The sequence below is a fragment of the Salmo salar genome, chromosome 17 (genome assembly GCF_965601325.2).
Source record: "Salmo salar chromosome 17, fSalSal1, whole genome shotgun sequence".
Classification (NCBI taxonomy): Eukaryota; Metazoa; Chordata; class Actinopteri; order Salmoniformes; family Salmonidae; genus Salmo; species Salmo salar.
This window is the reverse complement of record NC_138307.1, coordinates 30,443,728-30,450,710: the sequence shown is the minus strand read 5'-3', so window position 1 is coordinate 30,450,710 and position 6,983 is coordinate 30,443,728.

Genomic DNA, 6,983 nt, shown 5'->3' with positions numbered 1-6,983 from the left:
GGCTGTGCAGTTGCCGTACCAGGCTATGATACAGCCCAACAGGATGCTCTCAATTGTGCATCTGTAAAAGTTTGTCAGGGTTTTAGGTGACGAGCCAATTTTCTTCAACCTCCTGCTGTTGCCGAGGAACTTAAAAACTTTCCACCTTTTCCACTACTGTCCTGTCGATGTGGATGGGGGTGCTCCCTCTGCTGTTTCCTGAAGTCCACGATCATCTCCTTAGTTTTGTTGAAGTTGAGTGAGAGGTTGTTGCTCACGTTTGTTACAACGAGGTACACTGTACTGTATCCAACCAATCTCAACTGATTGGATATCATTGTCTCGTTGACAATAAAAGCCGACAATGACAAACTACTGCTAGCCGAGGAACTACATTTGAGAACAGATCAATTGCAAGATCAGAGGAACTGCATTTGAGAACAGATTAATTGAAAGATCTGGCTAAGACTTATAACAGAGAACGTGAACAAACTCTTGACCAAGTCCATATTCTACAGGAACAATTCGTTTTAGCCCAAAATATATACGATGAAGTCCACACAAAACTAGATGAATCAGCTAAAAACAGGGGCGAGCAATTTGATGCCCTGCAAACAGTTTTGTATGAAACCACTCAAAGCAATAATGTTCTATTCCAAAAAGCTGCAGACCAAAGACGATCAGTTAATGAACACATTTACCAAGTTGACTGACAAAACAGCGGAACTCCTTGAAGTCGCTGATTTAATGAACGATGAGAAACTTAATCTCTTGCGTCTCACTCGAGACCTGTCCCTGAAAACAATGACAGATAAGTATGAGGCCGAGCGGAGCAAGTGCGACACCTACGTGTTTAAGATAAACACCCTCTCCCAGGTGGATTCTGCGACGCAGCAGAATACCACCCTTAGGTATCATCTGGGGGAACTCCAGAACAGGCACGCGCTATCGCGGGACTACCTAACCGAGCAACCTAGCTCACAACCGGAGCTCAGGGAACGAAGAAATGTAGATGACAGGAGATTTCAGACTTCACCTCTTAGGGGTCCCTCAGTCTTTTCCTCTTGACCATTCGGCCCACAGTAACCTGGCGCCCCCTCGTCAACACAACCAAATCTTGGCTTTTCGGCCCACAATTCCCCACAAGAGGGTGTAGATGCTCCCCGCGCACTAGGCAGGGTTCGCCTTGACAAAATCGTCAAACTTCCGCATCTTTGACCCCGGTCCTGGAAAGCCAAACGACACTGAGACGTTCTTATCAGACATAGAGGACGCCTTGGATGGCTACCCTAATGCTACAAATACTGACAGGCTTTACCTGTTGAAGCTAACGTCTAACAGACATATGACAAGGTTCACCCATCTACAACAGCAACACGTGCAAAACGACTATGCTAAACTTGCCACGGCTTTGAAAATAGAATTCAGCGGTTCTGAGACTCCCAAACATGATAGCTCGTTGGCTAACAATGTCAAACAAGCTCAAAATAAACACTCACAAGCCTACTATCATTGTTCAGCTTTGTTCAGCTTACTTTGGCATGCTCCCTGAAACAGGAATAGAAGAGTTATTGCCGCTCAAACAACTGTTTCTGTCGAACATGTATCCCAACTTCATTGACTTCTTGGGCCCTACTGCCCACATTGCCAACGGGCCCTTTGCCAATTTCGTCACTTCTAGAGCTTGCGAGCACAGCTAAGAGCCCGGACAACTAGATTTTCGTGCTTGATCCAGATCGACTGGGTCGGCCCAGTTGCCAGGTCGGCCAGATGTGAGAATTATCTCCTCACAGTGACTTGCACATTCACAAAGTAGGTGGAGTGCCTGCCCGCAAACCAATGACACAGAGGAAAGCACGGCCATCATTTTGCTCAACCACATTTTCAGTCGTTTCAGCCTGCCAGGAGAAACCGTTGACAGCAACAGAGGAACCCACTTTTCAGCAGCTGTAATGACTGAACTGTGGTGGCTCCTGGGAGTCAAAGCTAAACTCCACATCACGTACCACCCTAGGAGCTCTGGCAGGGTAGTAAGGAGCAACCAGACAATCATCAGAATCCTGAGGAAATATGTGGCAGCCAACCACAAAGATTGGGACCTCAAACTCCCACTGGTACTGATTGCGATCAGAGCCACACGCAACAGGTCTACGGGAATAACACTAATCGAGATGATGACGGGCTGGCAAATGACACTTCCACTGCATCTCCTGTATCTCCTGTACCACCCGGGAGATGTCGCCGCAGCCACCGCCTACACGGCTCATCAACACGTGACGGACTTGCGAACCCACCTCCAATCTACCTTTGCGTACGCTCAAGGAAAGTTGGAAAGAAGTGCAGAAGGTGACAAGACCCATTACGACAAAAAGGCCTCACACCAGGTGTTCGAGGTAGGGGATTATGTGTGGTAATACATATACACCAAACCCGCGGGCATTGCGGCAAAGTTCCTGCCCCACTGGACGGGGCCACAAGAGATTGTGGTGGAACTGTCACCTGTAGTTTATCAAATTAGCAAAGGTCGACAATCCACCATGTTAGTGGGTCCACAGGAAACAAATTGTTTTACACTCCCCCTATGTCAGCCAGCCCCGAATAGACAGAAACCTAGCAAAGTCAGAGGTACTAAGAAAATTCTTACGTTTCCTCAGCTGATCCCTGCCAGGAGATTAGTATGTTGCAGGACAATATCAACAGTGACAACGAATGTACATTACAGTTCAACAGTTTGGGGTCACTTATAAATGTCCTTGTTTTTTAAAGAAAAACACTTTTTTTGTCCATTAAAAAACATCAAATTGATCAGAAATACAGTGTAGACATTGTTAATGTTGTAAATGACTATTGTAGCTGGAAACAGCAGATTATTTATGGAATATCTACATAGGCTTAGAGGCCCATCATTAGCAACCATCACTCCTGTGTTCCAATGGCACATTGTGTTAACCTAATCCAAGTTTATCATTTTAAAAGGCGAATTAATCATTAGAAAACCCTTTTGCAATTATGTTAGCACAGCTGAAAACTGTTGTTCTGATTAAAGAAGCATTAAAACTGGCCTTCTTTAGACTAGTATCTGGAGCATCAGCATTTGTGGGTTCGATTACAGGCTCAAAATGGCCAGAAACAAATAACTTTCTTCTGAAACTCATCAGTCTATTCTTGTTCTGAGAAATGAAGGCTATTCCATGTGAGAAATTGCCAAGAAACTGAAGATCTCGTACAACGCTATGTACTACTCCCTTTGACAGAACAATACAAACTGGCTCTATCCAGAATAGAAAGAGGAGTGGGAGGCCCCAGTGCACAAATGGGCAAGAGGACAAGTACATTAGAGGGTCTAGTTTGAGAAACAGACGCCTCACAAGTCATCAACTGGCAGCTTCATTAAATAGTACCCGCAAAACACCAGTCTCAATGTCAACAGTGAAGAGGCACTCCGGGATGCTGGACTTCTAGGCAGAGTTCCTCTGTCCAATATCTGTGTTATTTTGCCCATCTTAATCTTTTATTTTTATTGGCCAGTCTCAGATATGTCTCAGCATCCCGGAGTCGCCTCTTCACTCTTGACGTTGAGACTGGTCAAGTATTCATAAAATGTTTTTGTATTTTTTACATGGCTAAAAGAGAAATAATATAATATATATTGTTTACAGGAAACTCATTCTACAAATATAGATGAGGTTGAGTGTAAAAAGGACTGGGAGGGAGAAAAATATTTTTGTCATGGTCAAAGAAACTCAAAAGGGGTGATTATACTAATTAATACAAATTTTTATCCGAATTGTGCAAATAGAACCGCAAGGAAGATAGATTATTTTAAATATGCTATTGGACCAAAAACAGATCTGGCTAATTAATCTATATGGGCCAAACAATGATGATCCACACTTTTTCAAAAATGTATGTAATAATCTATTGAGCTCACAAGCAATGAAATAATCTATTATTATGGTGGGAGATTATAATACGGTTTTAAGTACCTCAATGGATCGTAAAGGAAATCATTCTACAAACTATCACCCTCAAGCATTTAAGGAGATTACAAAGATCATGGATACATTAGAACTAGTGGATATATGGAGGTTGAAAAACCCTGACCTAGTGAGTTATACATGGAGGAGGCTTAATCAAGCTAGCCGTCTTGATTACTTCCTAGTCTTGTTCTTGCTGGCATCAAAAGTATTAATAGGAGACCGAATGCGATCGGACCACCATCTAATTGGCCTCCATATAGCGCTTACAGAATTTCCACGTGGACAGGGATATTGGAAATTTAATCAAAGCCTATTGGATGACAATTTGTTCTTAACTAAGACAAAATAATTCATAATTGACTTTTTTTTGTACAACATAGGTACAGCAGATCCTCTTATTGTATGGGACACTTTGAAATGTACTTTCAGAGGCCATTCAATACAATACTCATCATTAAAACAAAAGCAGTTTAGGTCAAAGAGATTAGACTAATAAAGGAAATAGAGGAAGTAACAGAGCAGGTAGATGGTAATGGAAACTGTATTATTGAGGCACAAAATATGTTAGAGGAAAAACAAAAAAACTGGAGGTACTTATTTAAGAACGATGAAGTGTAATGTATTACAAAAATAAAGCCAATTGGATGGAAAATGCACACAATTGTTCTTGAATCTTCAACACAGAAATTCTAAGAAAAATTATTTACAGAAACTCGTTACAAATTATGGAGTTATCCATGATTTCCCAAATAATATTTTGAAAGAGGAAGCAAAATATTTTAAGCAAATGTTTTCTTTTCAGTCTCCTCCATTTCCACTGTTAATTGTAAGGATTTCTTTCATAATAATAATAATGTAAAATTAACACATTTACAGAAAGACCGGTGTGAAGGCCAACTTACAGAAAAGGAACTTTGAGGCAATAATATCTTTTCAGTCTGGAAAAAACACCAGGGCTTGACACTATACCAGTAGAGGGATATCAGACCTTTTTGTGGTACTCAAAGATCCATTATTAGCATGTTTTAATTAATTTTATACAAATGGTAGACTTTCAGGTACTCAAGAAGAAGGTCTGATTTCATTACTACTAAAACAGGACCCAGGTGGTAAGTATAAAGATCCAGTCCATTTAAAAAACTGGAGACCTCTAACACTTCAATGTTGTGATGTGAAAATCCTGGCAAAATGCATAGCATAGAATAAAAAAAGGTTATACCAGATATTGTTCATCCTGATCAGACAGGCTTTTTACATGGACGATATATTGGAGATAATATACAACAATTACTTGAAACAATTGAACATTATGAAATGTTGAAGATACCAGGTCTGGTCTTCATAGCAGGTTTTGAAAAGGTGTTTGATAAAGTACGATTAGAATTTATATATAAATGCCTGGAATACTTTAATTTTGGTGAATCTCTTATACAATGGGTTAAAGTTATGTACAGCAATCCCAGATGTAAAATAGTAAACAATGGTTACTTCTCAGAAAGTATTGAGCTTTTAAGAGGAGTAAAACAAGGCTGTCCGTTGTCTCCATATCTGTTTATTATGGCCATTGAAATGCTAGCTATTAAAATTACATCCAACAAGAACATCAAGGTGTTAGAAATCCAGCGGATAAAAACAAAAGTGTCAATGTATGCTGATGACTCCAGTTTTTTCTTAAGTCCACAGTCTGGATCCCTGCACAGTCTCATTGAAGATCTTGATCACTTTTCTAGCGCCTCTGGATTAAAACCTAATTATGACAAGCGTACTGTATTACGTATTGGATCGTTAAAAAATAGTGTTGACACTACCTTGTAGTTTACCAATAAAATGGGCGGATGGTGAAGTAGACATACTTGGTATTCACATCTCAAAAAATATAAATTAATTTACCACAACTCATTTCAATAGAAAGTTAGCAAAATAGATAAGATTCTACAACCATGGAGAGGTAAATACTTGTCTATTTATGGAAAAATTACATTGATTAACTCTTTGGTCCATCACAGTTTACTTGCTTACTAATAGCATTGCCTACTCCAGATGATTTGTTTTTAAAATCATATGAGCAAAAAATATTTCATTTTATTTGGAATGCTAAGCCAGACAAAATTAAACGTGCCTATTTATATAATGAATATGAGTTCGGGGGGCTAAAATTATTAAATATTAAAGCCTTAAATCTCTCACTAAAAGCTTCACTCATACATAAGTTATACTTAAACCCAAATTGGTTTTCCAGTAGATTAAGAAAAACTCCTTTGTTCAAAAATTGCTTTTTTGCCTTCATACAGATTACAACTTCTCATTTCCGACTAATTGAAAATGAAATTTTGTTTAAAGTATCGCCCTTTCTTAAACAAGCCATCCAAAGCTGGCTACAATTTCAGTTTTGTCCTCCAGAAAAGATAGAACAAATATTACAACAAATGTAATGGTTAAACTCAAATATATTGATGAATAAAAAAACATTCTTTATGGAAAAAATGTTTTAAATGGTATTATATTTATTAATGATATTATGAATAGAAAGTGAGGAGTTATGTCACATATGCAGTTATATGGGAATATCTTCTCAATCCAAATTTACAACCAACTGATTGCAGCACTACCACAAAAATGGAGGAGGCAAGTGGAAAAGGGAGGAAGTAGGGAACTTGTTTGCCTGCCATATATTAAAGATACAAATTGGCTGAAAGGAATTGGTATAAATCGAAAAATATACCTGTTTCATCTGAGGACAAAAATGTTGACAGCTGAGCCATACAGGTTGCAAAATAAATGGGAGGAAATGTTTGATGTACCAATTCCATGGCACATGGTTTATGAACTGGTACAAAAAATTGCACTTCACTCAACACTTAATTTTTTTATTTAAATTATTATATAAAAGTCTTGCCACCAACAGAATGCTATATAAATGGGGCATACAGCAATCTCAGCTCTGTAATACTCGTAGGAATGGTTTTCATCTTTAGCTCACAATCTGTGGATACTATACGTTTAGAAAGATTCAAACATTTTGTA